We start from the raw sequence: 15,447 nt of genomic DNA on the forward strand, positions 1-15,447 counted from the left end.
GATCGGTTTCATATGATAATTAGACCCATATGCTAATTGCTGGAAAAGCTTGATGAATTCTTCCAGCCTAGCTCTCCACTCCAATGTTGGCTCTGCTGTCAGCTGTCCCCAACGTCCCCCACTTCAAAGACTTGAACCATCTTTACATAGCATTACATTCACTCCATCTCTTCCTGCATTGGAACAACAGTTCTCCCCAACTGCACCCAGCGCAAACAAGAAAAGATGAAAAACAGGAGGGGGGAGTAAAGGGGCGTCTGCCATTGTTTGACATTTACAAGTCTCTTAGTAAAATGTATGATGTACATCCTCGTGAGTGTGTGCGCGCAAGTGTAATTAGAACACGGCAGGCATGTGTTTGTCTTTGTGTTGTTGTACGGTGGAGGTATCAAGGACAAGTGCATTAATGAGCACCTGGAGAGGAACAGCTTGTGTCTCCTGGTTAGTGTGACCGCGAGCAGGGCACAGACTCCTTCACTGACTCAGATGACGTGACTGATGGAGGGGGAGGTTTCTGTCAGATCTGGGGCACTCCCAGGAGCTGCAGTTTGTCTCGGCTGACAACAACGCTCACCAAAGGGGCCCTCATCCCACACATCAGCTGGAAAGGCAAGAGAGGGTGCTGTCCTTCCCTCTGTACTTTTGCTAAATTCTCAAAATTTTCATGTGTTCTTTTATTGCCGTTTTATGACCACGCACACTAATATTTGAAGTTCAAGTTGTATTTGAGCGTGCGGTGTGATTTGGCAATACAAAAAAAAAAAAAAAATCCACATGATAAGTCTGGTCAGAAAAGGATGAAATAAATTATCCACAAATGCTGTCTTGATAGTTGTGAATGGCAAAAGAACAAAGAAGCAGAATCATATCCTCACTTACATATGGATTGAACAGGATACATATGGGACTAGAGAAATGAAAGACCGGCAGGATTTTGGAGTTTGGAATAACTTGAAAGTGTGCTGAGATACTGAGTTAACCATATAATGGGGGGAAAAGAGCACGCAGAATCACCCCTGCCACATAACAAACATAATGCTGTGTCTGTGTTATACCACTGACAACAAATTTATTACTAGATACGCTGTTTGGTGTCCTCATCTGTACAAAACCCAGCAATGGCCTGTCATATTCCTTCCAGTTGTTATGACACGAAAGACAAAGCTGTACAAACAAACTGAGCAATATGTCCCAAACTGATGACTTTATACTGGACTTAATGGGATGCAAACATTTTAGAGCTCCCGGTAGTGCAACAGCTGTCTGTCATTCAACTGAGGTGTCTTTTGGAGTGTAAAACATTTACCAGGGAAACAGTAGATGACTAACGGTGCTCTGGACCTTTCAGTCATATCACATGGGTATCTCAATCAGCAGACTGGGGTTTTGCCAGTTGCGTACAGATGATTACCTTCATCTTATTCCCATCAATGTAGAAAATGCTTAGAAAAAAGGGGAAATTCAAGTATCTGCTAGTGCAGGACGACTGGGCAAATTCAATCTGCCAATGATGACCATGTGATCTTACTTAAATTCCCAGAACAAGTATTTTTTGTCCTTGTAGGGACATTATATTCTCAACAACTGCAATGTTTGCTTTAATTAGATGGGAGGTTGCATGACAGAAGCGACAGGTTTTGAATTAACTGCGCTGATTTTGTCTGTTTATCACATTTACCTGTACTTACCTTTGAGGTTTAGCCAGTGATGACTTTTCAAGGTTTCAAGACAGAGCCGTTGGTTTTATAGGTACAATGACTTTCTACAGCAGAGTTAAACACATGATACTCATTACAGTAGGGCATCTAGGGAGAAAGGAGCACGGAAATCTGGAAGGGCATATCACAATGTCCTTTCCTTCTCTGTCACTTTGTATTGCTTGGATTTATTATTATAAACCAAAGTTTATAATAACAATAAAAAAATGAACAAGGTGTTTTGTTTAACCTTAAGCTATTTAAAAGTTTAATGGACTTTAAACAGGTAGTGTTGCTGATAAAATCTGCGAGCAGTATGCTGAATGCTAAGTATAACCACGGAATTAATAAAGTTATTGATACATTCATCCCTCTTAGCAGTTTTTTCTAAACTCTCCATCAAGCATATGGGTGGATTTGTGCTTGTGCTACAGCTGCCCATGTTTACCATCCTCCACCTCAGGCTCTTTCCACTGAGAGAAAGATGCTGGCTAGGGTGCAACTCTGCAAATCCCACCTGGATGTGGCATTTGTAATAAACAACCTAGGGGCATGGCTGCTATCCTTTCTCTTCACTCCCAGCGCTCTTCCTGAAGATCCTTCAATGCTGTTTATAGGCTCCTGAACAGCCTCTAATTTGTATCTTGATCACTGGCTTATAAACTGTTCTTATCCCGAGTAAGACTATGGGTAATATGTGAGACGGCTGTTTCCTGCATGCTCTCTTTTTCCTTGCCTTTCACACGCACATGCACTACACTCTTATTCACTGTGATAGCACATGAGGGGGAAGATATAGTTATTCAGGGAATTATCTGCCTCATTGGTGCCATATCTCATCCCATGCGTTTGTGCCAAATGGCCATGTTTCCATGGAGCCTGCCTGTGTTTACTGTGACGTGCCATGGCAGGGCCCTTTCTGGTACAGAGGGACTTAGTGCACAGCAGTGGAGGGTATTTCAGTCCCCGTCTGGAGTTTTGGGGCTTACTTTTCCAGCTCTCCCCTCTTCTCCCACCTGCTCTCCTTGCTGTTCCTTCACTGGGTGCCTGTGTGGCTGTATGCTGGTGCTCCTGGCCCTGTTCTTAGACAGACAAGGCTAATTGAAAGGGAAGGCTGCTCTCTGCTGATCAGCTCTGACAGCAGTGTCTTGCCAGAGGTGGGTGTGCCACCCCATGCTGAGTTTTCACAGCAAAATAACAGTGCTGTCGTGAAAAAACATAGACCATGCCACTACTACCCGGGCAACTTGCCAGGGGAGCCAGATGAATTTTGCGGACATAAGAAAGAGGGGAAGCCCACTTTTTCTGCTTTACGACTTCAGGGAGGAGAGCTGTGCCAGCATTTAGTGGAAATCTAACAGGCATTTCTGTCATTTCTTCCAGGGCTACAAACAGATAACGTCGTGTCTTCTTTTTTTTTAAAAGACTGCAACAGCTAATGATCATGTTTGATCACAGATGTACAGTCTCATTTGCACTGCGTTCCACTGTTACGGAATAAAGGGCTCACTCAAATTTAAATATTCATTAATAACTTCAAGACCTCATCCCTGAAATTCCCCTGAGGTTAGAACAAAAAATATAAATTGAAGAGATATCAAATACTCATTTGCCACAAAAAGCTGAAGCTTAGCAGCATAACTACAGCTCTTTAGAAACTGGTCTTCATGTGTTTTGACTGGTTGTCATGTGCAAGTAATCAAATCTTTTAAGTCAAAGCGAGATAGTCTCAACAAAGCATTTCTTTTCCATTTGCTTCAGGTTCTTCTTAACACCTCTTCTTAACTTTTGTGATGTGTCTTAGGCCGCTTGCAGGTCCAACCCACTGCCAATATCGGAGGTGCCACTTTTCAGTGTGACTTAATGCACCAGGACAGGCTGGGACCCCTCAGCAGGCCCATCATGGACAGCTGTGATTACTGCTGACAATAATTTATGGTCCCCTCTGATTGAAAACATGAGAGCTGGAGATTGAAAGACTGGTGTGGAGTCAAGGCACCACCTTAAGATATAAAACTGAGGCCGCAGCTGCTGTCAGAAGCGGGACTCCTGCCAAGCTCTGCAGGCCTTCTGCCCATACAGACAAACACAAGCTCTCATTTCTCTTTGTTTTCTCTTCCTTTCTATTTTCATTCCTTCATCTCTTGGCCTAGTCTCAGCCCTCCTCTGCTTTGTTTCATGTGTAATACTCATATGCTACAGGCATATTTTAGGCACTACTTTTCACTTTATCTATATCATAGTGAATGTTCATTTTATCATAAGAAATATTTGATCAAATAAGATTTACTTTGCCAAGGTAAAAACTACAAACTCTTGCCAGTCTTGTAGTACAGGTTGTACAAATATGTAAGGCATGGCACAAAATAATAGACATTTCATGAAGGGAGGTAAAAATGTATATTATGATAATATGACTAATGTTGAGGAATGCTGTTTGCAATAACTGCAAAATGAAAGAGGAACAAGCACCCTGGCTGATCAGGTGTCTGTAGTATGAGATTTTCCAGCCATGAGATTACCCCTCTAATCCTAACAATAGCACTGTGCAGCTGGTTTGAACAACTTTCTGCACCATTGTTTATGTTGTCATCCCTTCTCGATTGTACTCGTGAGAAGTAACCAATTTAGTGGATTTACATTTACTATTTCAATGCCATGCCCAGGGATAAGGAAAACATGTGTGTTTGTACTATTGTGGGTTTTTATTTTTCTAAAGGAAGCCTTAAACCAAATAGAAGGAGTAGCAAAGCTTCTAAGGATATAATGCTGAAATTAAACAATTCCTGGATTCCTTAGAAAAAGATTCAGATTATGCAGAATCAAATCAGATCTAAACACCACTAAGTAAAAAGAGGAAACTGTTTTAATTTTCCAAAGTGCGGTATGCTAATTAGAGAAATGTGTGTTTGCTCAATACATTGTGTGCACAATGTAAGATAATAATGATAGAAAATAAAGTGATACATGTTTTGTGGTCATGTTTAAAGGTCTCAAAATCTACCAATTTTGCCTCTTGGCAGCTAGAATATGTTTTGGCCCCCCGGAGTTCATGAATTGGATAAGCAGCAGAAAATGGATGGATGGATGGAAATACCTACATAAACAACCTGTTTCCATTTGAGACATATTGTCATTAACATATTTTAAAATGTTTGCATTCAGTCATGTAGAAGCTGTGTAAAAAGTATACATTCACCAGCCATTTCATTCGGTACAGGTGCTTAACTGCATGTTGATGTAAATATGCAATCAGCCATGGCCGACATCTCTGTTAAGACCAGAGATCTGAGAACTCTTGCCTTTCTAAGTTTATAGAAAGGCAACAGTCACTCAAATAACGACTTGCTACAACCAACATATGCAGCAGAATATCTCTAAATGCACAAGTAGATGGGCATGGATTTACAGCAGAAATATGTGTCAATAACAAAAAAATAAAAATAAAAACAATTCTTTGATATGGACTAAAATCTATGAAGAATGTTTCCAACACCTTGTGAATCTATGCCATGAAGAATTAAGGCAGTTCTGGAGTCAAACCTTTTAACAAGATGTGCCTACAAAAGCAGCTGGCTAGTTTATATATTTACAATATGATGTAATTTTCTACCACTGACTCATTTTGCCACTCTGCTACCTGTTTGTGTAAAAATAGCACCTCAATCTAAGGATGAAATATGTTTCCTCTCAGAGCACAATGGGTTACAAAAAACTCAGAGTTAAGTGAACAAGAGAGGGAATGGAATCTCCCCAAAATTTAAGACACGCTGCTTTGTTGTAATTTTTAGACGTCTCCGTTCACATGGCTACTGGATTTAAAAGGGAAAAAAAACACACAAACATGTACTGACTGCACTGAGCTATCCACTGATACAACAACGTGACAAATGAAAGAGATGAAAACAGTACAAAGTTAATGATATAACTTGAATCTGCCTGGTATGCTATGCTCTGTTCATTTACTCCAGTATGTGTTGAGACAGGCTTTAGTATCCCATGACAGGCATTAGAAAAAATGGTGGAAAATCAACTTTGTTTTGGGCAGGGAAAAATTGTGTGGAATTTGCTGTACAAATACAAAATGTTTCTTTAAGGACTAGTTTGTGGGTGTGTTTGGAATTAACACCAGTACAGCAATAACCGTGCACAAACAGTACATGAATATGACTGATGATAAATCATTTCAAGAGTAGGAAAAGTATCTATTATGTGCTGTGTGAGGAAATTTCTTGTATAGTATAGTAAGTATATTAGCCATACTTTAAAAAAAAATCAAATTTAGGTTGTGGTCATGAATCCTTCCTGTAATAATGATGGACAGTTTAACAATTGGAATAAAATGGATTATGTATGTGTATGTATGTGTATTCATATATTTCTGCCTCCTTTGCTATGTCTCACAAACGGAGGACAAAAGCAAATGAAAAACTCTGTTAAATGGTGCCAGATGACTTATTAATGATTTTTAAAAATACACATTATAGTATTAGAGAAAAAAAAGAGAGATTCAGAAAGTGGAACTGACATTATGGCAGAGTTGCAGTTTTTTTGTTGCAGTGTTTGTTGCTGGTTGCTTGATGTTGTACAGCTCACAGAAGGCTGATACTATCAGACTTGCTATATCCTTTTCTCTCTCATCTCTCTCCCTCTCTCCCCCTCCGCCTTCCTTGCTCACATTCACTCTCTGCCACCTGCACACACTCGCATACGCACACATCGATGGCATAAAAAAGACTGCTTTCTGATGAATAAATTTGTATATTTTAGAACCTATCCCTGTTTCAGCACATATTCTCCAGAGGCCCTGCCTTCTTCTCTCCTGAGTTCCCCTGCAACCCAGTGGAGTCATTAGTCTGCTTGCTGTGTTGAACTCTTTAATCATCTGTGTGTTACATAAAAAGAGGACTATTCCTCAGTGACACACAACGGCATGCTCAGCTTGGTTGGGGTTTGCTTTGATGTGTATAGGCTGTTGTGTTGTGTCTGCTATAGGCTTCTTCAGACTCAGTTTTTCCATTTCTCTGTGGAGGTGAGATAAGATGTCAGTCTTCCTCTTGTTGCTGTAAAGATGTGACTGCGGCTGTATAGTTTGCTGCTAAATAAGAGCATCAAGCCTGTGTAGACATACATACCACTGCAGTGTAGTCTAAGGTTTGCCCCTGTTCTTATGGTTCCTTGAATATGTAAACATTTTTTCCATGTGATGAACGTATAAGTGATTTCCTTGCACGCTGATCGCTCACATCTTCGACAGATAAGACTAAAGTGGTGAACAGTTACTCCACCATAGTTTTATGTAGAAATAATTTTTTTCTCTCCTGAAACTTAATGTACATACTCAAACACACCCACATGCACATATACAGTGCATGATGAAGCATCAGTGTTCCATGGGGATGTAGGCAGGCGCCTGCTGCTGTGGTATCAGGTTGCAGGTCTGTCCGACACAATGTTGAGGAGTTGCCCGGGGGCTCGACCTGAAAGGGCAGAACAATGGAGCCGCAGTGCAGACGGAGCAGCAGAGGGCACGGCAAGCCGATCTGTCAGCCTGGCAGAGCTGCGCACTCTTCTCCGGCCTCAGACCTTCTCCTTGCACATACAATGGAGGGTGGGAGGTCAAGAGCAAGAGGAAATGGTGGGGAATTCCCAGCATTCTATAATAAAATGGAGTCCTCTATTTTGGTGACTATAGGAATAGGACATAGTTAGGCTACACCCAGAATTTGTAACAACTTTCAACGATTACAGTGAAGTCATTTCTGTGGCTCAGCGTTGCAGCTGGAGACAATTTATGGGTCAGTGGTCACTGCTCATAACTTTTGTGCAAAATTGTCTGGCTTGTCTTTGTGACAGCTGAACTTGCAACATGAGGCTAATACTGCACTGTCGCCATGGTTATCACAACAAGTTACTAGACAATCTGGTTATAAATGACATTTTCAAAGAGTCGAATGTTTTTTTCAGTATTGGTCACTTTTTGTATGTTTTGGAATGCTGTAAAGGTTGTCGTGAGGCACATCTAAATAGACAGTAAATTTAATCACCTCAAGCCATGACATCCAGGAAAGCTGAATATATGTGATCTCCTTAAAGGATATCAGTTTAAACCAGTTTCCCCGTGAATATACATAATATAATATACAGAACATCTATGATATCTCCACTCTCTGCTTTTATCTATCATCCACATGCACTGCCCCCAATCTTTTCAGAGAGGAAAAGGCATTTAGTCAGGGCTGTGTACAAACCAAGGTCCCGAAGTCCGCTACCCTCACAGTAGTGACTAAGGGGGGCTAGTGAAAGCCAGATTTTGTAAAAGCTCTTAATAAGACACAGTGTGATATATAAGCCCGCAGGCGGCAAAGCTCTGTGTGCAAACACTTCAACCACTCGTGTGATAGGGCATGTGTGTATGGAACAGTGAATGGCCTAACAACTCTGTTATTTCACACGCGACCCTATTTGGCCTCTCTGATATCCTTAATTTGGTAGCTGAATTTGATATAGTGCTGCAAATATTTGCCTAGGCACATTTACTCTGTTTGCCTGGTATGTTACGATAAACAAACCGCAATGGTGTACTGAATGTAATAAATGTTAAACAGTGCATGCAATTATATACTTCACATATCTGGCTCTCCACACTGAAAGCAGGCTTTGTGGACCTGAGCTCTATTTTGACAGATCGTTATTCCCCTTCCTGACCACCAAGGGTCACATTCAGAAATTAACCGTTTATGAGATGCTCAGGGTAGATTACAAATTTTAGCCTGTATTTAAGTGCAGCCTGTATTTAAGTGCAGACTGTACTCTGTCTAAGGTATCTTAGAATACAGTCATGAAAAAAGGAAGTTTTTTGCAAGAGTCCAGTTCTGCAGGTTTTTGCAGTACTGTTAAAAAACAAACAAAAAAAGCAACAACAAAAAAAAACAACTGTGCATAGGAATTAGGGGGTAAGTAGCGGCCAGGTGCTGCTAATCAACTGCACTTGATTAATTAATTATCAGCCAGTGTGAGTACCTCGATAAAAGCAGACATTCTGGCAGTTTGCTGGTCTGGAGCCCACAAATGTGCGTTAACATAGTGTCACAATCTTCTCTGGAGTGGACGTCACAGCAATTTACCCAAAGGTCAGACCATACAACGCTCAGAGTAACTGCAGGAAAACCCCAAGAGCTCTTAGACTCTACAGGCCTCCCTTATCATGTTAAATATTAAAGATCATGAAAGTACAATTTGAAAAAGATTGGACAAGCATGGCTTGTGTGAAAGGGTTGCCAGGAGAAAGGCTCCTCTCTCTAAAAAGAACATGGCAGCACAGTTTAGGTTTTCAAAGTTGCATCTGAGCAAACCACAAGACTTCTGAAACAACGTCCTTTGGACACACAAGATCAAAGTGCACCACAACACAGCATATCAGTACCTCATACCAATTGAAAAGCGTGGTGGTCGAGGGGTGACGATTTGGGCTTTTAAGGGGTTTTTTTGTAGCCGCAGGACCTGAGTACCTTGAAGTTACAGAGTCAATCATGAACTCTGTATACCAAAGTCTTCTAAAGTCAAATGTGAGGCCATCTGTCTGACAGCTAATGGCTGAAACTAGGTCATGGACAATGATCTCAACCACCGCAGCAACTCTACAAGCCGAAAGGTTGAAGAAGAAAAGAATCACTGTGTTACAATGACCTAGTCAAAGACCCCAGCCCGACTGAAACACTGTGGCAGGACCTTAAGAGAGCAGTGCATTAATGGATGTCGATTAACTGTAGCAAAACTGAACAGAAACGTTAGCCAAAATTCCTTTGCAGCGACGTGAGACACTGATAAAGTCATACAGAAAATGATTACTACAAGTTATTGCTCCTAAAGGTCTTTTCCACAAGCTATCAAATGTCCTGCGTGCTTACTTATGTGTAGTTTGTTTTTAACAGGACTGCATAGAGTCATGCAAAAACTTTCTTCTTCACGTGACCGAACGTACTGCATAACCAATCCAACGATCTAGAACCAAACGCAGATTTAAACACAGACTAGTGAGGGCACAGATTAAAGTCCCAAATTTGAATGAACTCAGCAGAGGGTATACACACAGAGGCGGTCTGCACAGTAACTAAAGCAGTCAGGTAGCAAAAACACTCCAAGGTTCCAAAAACACACAATGCATAAAGATCCTGCAAGATACTAGCAAATGCACTCGTCAAGGTGCAAGCAGAAATCACAAAAGAGAGACTCAGGGTAAAGATTAAAAAAACAGACACACACAGGACTTTCTAACAACCAAAAAAAACTAGCAGAAAAACTAATCAAAGTGCAGACTGTAAAACCATCTGAAACAAGTCAGATGCTTTGATCTCTTTTCTAAATATTGGATTTAGACCTGAGCTTCAGAGCCATGCGTGGTCTTTTCTTCTGCCTTTTTAAACTAAAACTATTTGTTGTTTGCGCTTTTTCCTTTTGCTCACCTTAACTGAACAAACTGGGCAATGGCAAGTTAAGGCCTATATGTTACTCAACAAGTTTTATCATATCGGCTTACTTTCGCCTCTCCCTTTATATAAACGCCCTTCCTCCTCTGCTATTATTCCTATTATGAACATGATGCTGCAGTAAAATCCAGATGAGAGATTTTTTGTGTCAGGGTTCGATAGACTTTTGCTGCAAGAGATCAAACAGGAAACTGCACAAAATATCACATGGCACTCACAACTAATGCAAATATAGCTTTGAGGACTAACTCTCGCCTCACCGACACAGAATGGCCCTTCCTGCGTGATGTTTTAAACTGAAGCACTATTGCGCAATATATTGTTACTGTCGGGAGTGTTTTTCTCTTGATGTTAAGCTTCAAGTCAAAATCAACTGATCGTACTGTGAGAAGATTCTGGGCGTAATAGCCTGCTACTCTGCTACCACTGTGATTAATTACCTCAAATTCAGCCTCAGAATGGAAGGAGTCAGTGTGCGTGATCGGTGGAAAGTGGGGCATCAGCAGTCAGCTGTATTTGGATTATAAGTCAACATGGTTTGTGCTACCTGCTGAATCAGCCGTTTCTGCGTGAGGACAGTGAATGATCTTAATCCTGTATGTCTAGGTAACCTTCTCTGCACGAGGACGAATGCAAGAGTAGCACAGTTTATGGTCTTGCAGTAAGGCTGCCATACTGCATGAACAGCAAAGAGAGTCGTGTTTTAGTGCTGCAACTTTGTACCATTTTCTGTGAGTATACAATCTGCAGTTTCAGGGGGCACAGGCAGTTTCTTTTACTTCTTGATAGTTGTTCTGAAGTAAGCTTTTCTCGGGACGGTGACAGCTTGCAGCACTGGTGTGTGAGGAGGAGAAGACAAAGCACTCTGTTCTCTGAGGCTGTGTGTGATTAATGACAGAGGTGTGTGTTGCAGTGGGCACCCTCGGAGCAGCTACAGATCAGTCTTCCTGTAAGACAAATCTGACACTTACCAACCCACCGCCCCACCTGCTACCCCCTCGTACCATCAAACCCTCAGCTTCTTGCAGCCAAGTGCACCCAGTGCGACATTGCACTCATAAATCATCCTAAACAAAGCATGTTTAATCTGTGACGCGCAGGCCTGACACGCAAATTTATTACCTGTTGTAGGAAAACTGCAAATGTCCCAGTGAGTCAAGCCTCTATTTACCTTTGAGAAACCAGTAAAATACTGGAAAGACAAAGTCCGCAACAAAGGAAGATGATGATGGCAATGTCTTTCGGGCTGAATTCGGGAGACAAAGCCTCGCTTTGCTCAACCATCGAGCTGCCTTTTCACGGTGGATGACATGCTTGCACGACTTTCTCGACTGCACATGCCAAAAAGATTTAGGGATTTTTCTCAAGCACATTTGTAAAACATGAATACCAAATTATCTCTTGTGGATTAGAGTTGGATAGCTGCTGTATGCCTGGTGTGAGTCATAATGCTTAGTGAGAACTGGGCACCTACTACCTTCAACTGCATGTTAGGGTAGCTTTTTAGCTTTTTAGGAACTGTGCAGTAATAGAGCATTGTGAAGGAACATGTAATTGTGCTTAAAGAAAGCAGTTTAGCAGCAACATATGTAAACAAACCAGTAAACACAAGTTAGTAATGGCATTTCAAATTATATGCTAAATTAGAGTCTGCTGTTAAACAGCATTTGGATCAGAATGGAGGACACTGTCTTCTTTAAATCCTGCCTACAGGTACTGTACACTGAGAGTAGATTTAGATATCTTTTGGCTTTCCTGCTATACAGTCTGACAAATTCAATTACAGTAGCATTAGCTTGATGTGCAATCGTAACTAAAATGCCAAGGAGAACTGGCTGAAAGGCAGGAATTAAAGTGGTTTCTCCCACACATTCCCTTCCGCAGACTCCCCTGATCCGTCTCGTTCTCAACATGTCTTTTCACTGGAAATGGTGGGAATGAGAAGTGATGGCACCTGCTCACTGGCTTTGGCAATGTCAGAAACTCACACGTACACAGACACGCTCGCACACGTTTTTGCTTATGATGCAATCATCGAGTCAGAAAATCTGTGAAATTAGCCAACAGTGAACTGCCCGAGTACAAAATCATCATTTGCACTCATAGAAAATTAAAGATTTATTAAAAAAAACAAACCCTGAAAGTACTTCGAATGTTTTCTTCTACTAATAAGTGAGATCCTCAGGTGGATGTTAAGAAAAAACCCCACAATATGTTTGTGAAATCACTCAGTGGTACTTGGCACTGTTAATCATTTGAGTCATTCCAGGTGATTAATTAAATTGATATTGGAGACAAAATGAATAATGGCAAGAGCAGATTAATTCCTGACCTTGTTCAATTTTTAATGAGCTCAGTACAATTGAGACTAAATTTCAGAAATGGAACTATAGACTTGTGTGAATATTGCAGATAATTAAAGAACTTGCGTTATTATCCAAATCTCTGCACATCTGCTGGAAAAAAGGGGGCCTATCAAGCAAACAAGACAGAATGGATGTTTGAGCTACTCCCCCTTGCAGCTGATAAGCATTCAGTAGTGCGATAAACAGAGACGAATACATTAAGAAACCCAAGAGACTGATAATCTCAAGAGGGATCATCAGCTCATCATAAGGACCTTTGTATGCTGTCGTTCTCTGCCTCAGGAACTGCTCAACAAAACTACTGCAGAGTGTCAAAGTTGTACAGAAGTGAGACATAACAAGCGAGAAACATCACAGAACTCTTGCAAAGTTATACCTGTCATTATTTCTATAGAGCAAATAAACCGAAACCGCAGTGTCTTGCTTTGCGCAGAAAACATTTGATTGCTAGCTGACCATTAAGCCTAAGCGGGCACCTTTCTCCAGACCCACATTCACTGGAGTGCACGTATATCGTGTTAGCTACTCCGCTCTCCTCAGCAAACTTGTATCCTAAGGAATTTAGTTTCAAGTGTCACCTCTTCACATTAACAGTTGTCTGCTATTTGGAGCTTGAATGCCTTGGTTACTTTTAATTACAGTGGGTAATGAGAGAAGACTTTCAAACTGTGAGACACGGAGTATTTTTAGATCTCGATCTTGATTATCTAACACATTGCTGCGGTCGACTCAGATATGACTTTGTTGGAAGACTTTCTGTACCATTAATATGATTAAAATCAGTCTGGAGGAAAAGCTGTAGCACTTTGAAAAAAATATAATTTCAATCAATCGACACTTTTCTATGATGCTGTTAAATCTCTTCCGAGACTGAAAGTATTTTCATCTTATGCAACTCTGTTACTTTCACATTTAATAAATAAACTTATTTGGTGGTTATTTAAGAAGGTATACTACTGTTTTTCTAATGGTTGACTTATATATCAGAGTCATTATAAGTGTAGTTATTCAGTTATATCAGTGATATTCAGCATGACAGTTTTTAGCAGTGCATGTCCCATGACTAAGGTGTAATGTGCAGCGAGGAGAGAACCGGTGATTGGTGAGGAGTGTTGAGGGGTTTTAGAACTGTTGTTTTAATGAGCCTCAGATAATGAAATGTTATTTTAGATCCTTGTAGTCTGACTGCTGTCTTAGGAAATTGTGTGACTTTGAGTTCTGTTTGTGTTTTTCTCATTTACAACACAAGCATCTATTTCTTTCCTCGCGATCATAAGATAGATCAGACTTGACTTGTACGGCTTAATAAAGCTAGCTGCATGCATTTTTTAATTGGAGAGTGTCTGGGTCTATTTGTGGTCTGGCGCAATGTAAGTTGGAAATGCCAGCTGTCGGCATCAAAACCCTGCTGGAACAAACCATTATTTGGCATGTCCGTTCAGCTGGTTGAAATGCATCACTTGCTGTGTCATATGTGTAAAAAAAAAAGCTGCTTAATTGATAAAGGTAAACAAACGTTTGATATATGAGAAAAATATTGTGACTTGTGACTTGTTTCACTCAAAAAAAAAAACAAAACTCTCTCATGAACTACATTAGCATTCACTCTTTAAAAAACTGTTTGTGTTAGAAAAAATTAGTTTTTTATTCTTATGATCCTTTTCACAGAGTAGGGGGTTTAAAAAAAAGTCCTCAACACCTTCATCTGTGAAGCTATGACTGACAGCTGTGGCTGGTCTAGAGAGCCGTGAGCCAAGCCCCATCACATAATGCATGCCCGACATGTCTATGTCCATCTGGGGTTCTACCCTTCAAACCACTGCCCCTTGCTCTGTGCCGGCAGAGAGACCAAGGGACAAGAGAAAGAACAGGGTGTGAAGACGGGCCTCGTAGGGCTCTGAGGGAAGCATCCAAAGCCAGCTGGTCTGGCTTTGAGGTAAATCAGTGGGTAGAGTGACACAAAGCAGCAGAAAGAAGACTTGTGGGCAGAACGGAAAGAAGAAAAAAGGAAAGTCAATGCTTGCAGAAGGAAAGGTGGAGATCGGAACAGCAGGTTCTGTGAAGGCGCATGTAGAACAACAGGTAAGACACAGGTGTCACAAAGGGCTTGAAGTCCTCACTCAGGATGTGAAGTGAAATGTGATGCTAATGTCATTTTAAGTTTTATCTCCCATCCAGGATAATATGGGTTGCACATAGCTTTTCATATATTAGTCTACTGCTTTTTATTGGATTAAACTGACACAGGTAATGCAGATCACTACAATGATGTTCTTCTGTATTCTTAATAGCAGAAGATTTTGTTGTTGTTTGTTCGTTTTTGCTAGCCTCAGTTTGAGATGATGGTAACACACGTTAACGCAAAAGTGCTGCTAAGGTGATATCTTAGAACTTAGATATATAAGAACTAGGGGTGCAATGATACTTGTATCGATATTGAACCGTTCGATACAGTGCTTTTGGTTCGGTACGCATATGTATCGAACAATACAACATTTTTTATTTGTTTTATCAACTTTTTTTCTGACGATGCTGTCTGTGTTGAGCGCTCAGTGGATCTGCGTTCGCCTACTCCGCCTAGGCTGCACTGTCGAGTGCAGATCCACTGAGCGCAGCACAAGCTAGCAAGACAGAAGCTAAGCTGGTCACAACATGGCAACTGCCTCAACGCTACCCTGAAACTGAACCTCCCCCACCCTCATTCAGATCTGGCATTTGGAACTATCTTGGTTTTCATGTGAAGCATGACCCTGATGGTAAGTGCGTCATGGACAAAAGTAAAACAGTATGTCGGAGGTGCCACGCAATGCCCAATCTGTGGGAACTAGTGCGTTAGCGCAGTTAGCTTGTCCAGCCCCAAGCATGGGGCGATCCGTGGCAACTTGTTAATGGAGA

At 41.1% G+C, this 15,447-nt stretch overlaps 1 protein-coding gene across 1 annotated transcript in view; it reads left to right on the top strand.

Moving 5' to 3' along the window:
- Positions 1-14,381: 14,381 nt before the first annotated feature.
- mef2aa (myocyte enhancer factor 2aa) overlaps positions 14,382-15,447 on the top strand; it is a 64,637-nt gene continuing 63,571 nt past the window's right edge. Inside the window, exon 1 of the mRNA XM_040025649.1 lies at positions 14,382-14,634. The gene's annotated coding sequence lies outside the window, so the exon portion shown is untranslated. The remainder of the gene's footprint in view (positions 14,635-15,447) is intronic.

Source organism: Simochromis diagramma, unplaced genomic scaffold, assembly GCF_900408965.1.
Source record: "Simochromis diagramma unplaced genomic scaffold, fSimDia1.1 OVJJ01000293.1, whole genome shotgun sequence".
Lineage (NCBI taxonomy): Eukaryota > Metazoa > Chordata > Actinopteri > Cichliformes > Cichlidae > Simochromis > Simochromis diagramma.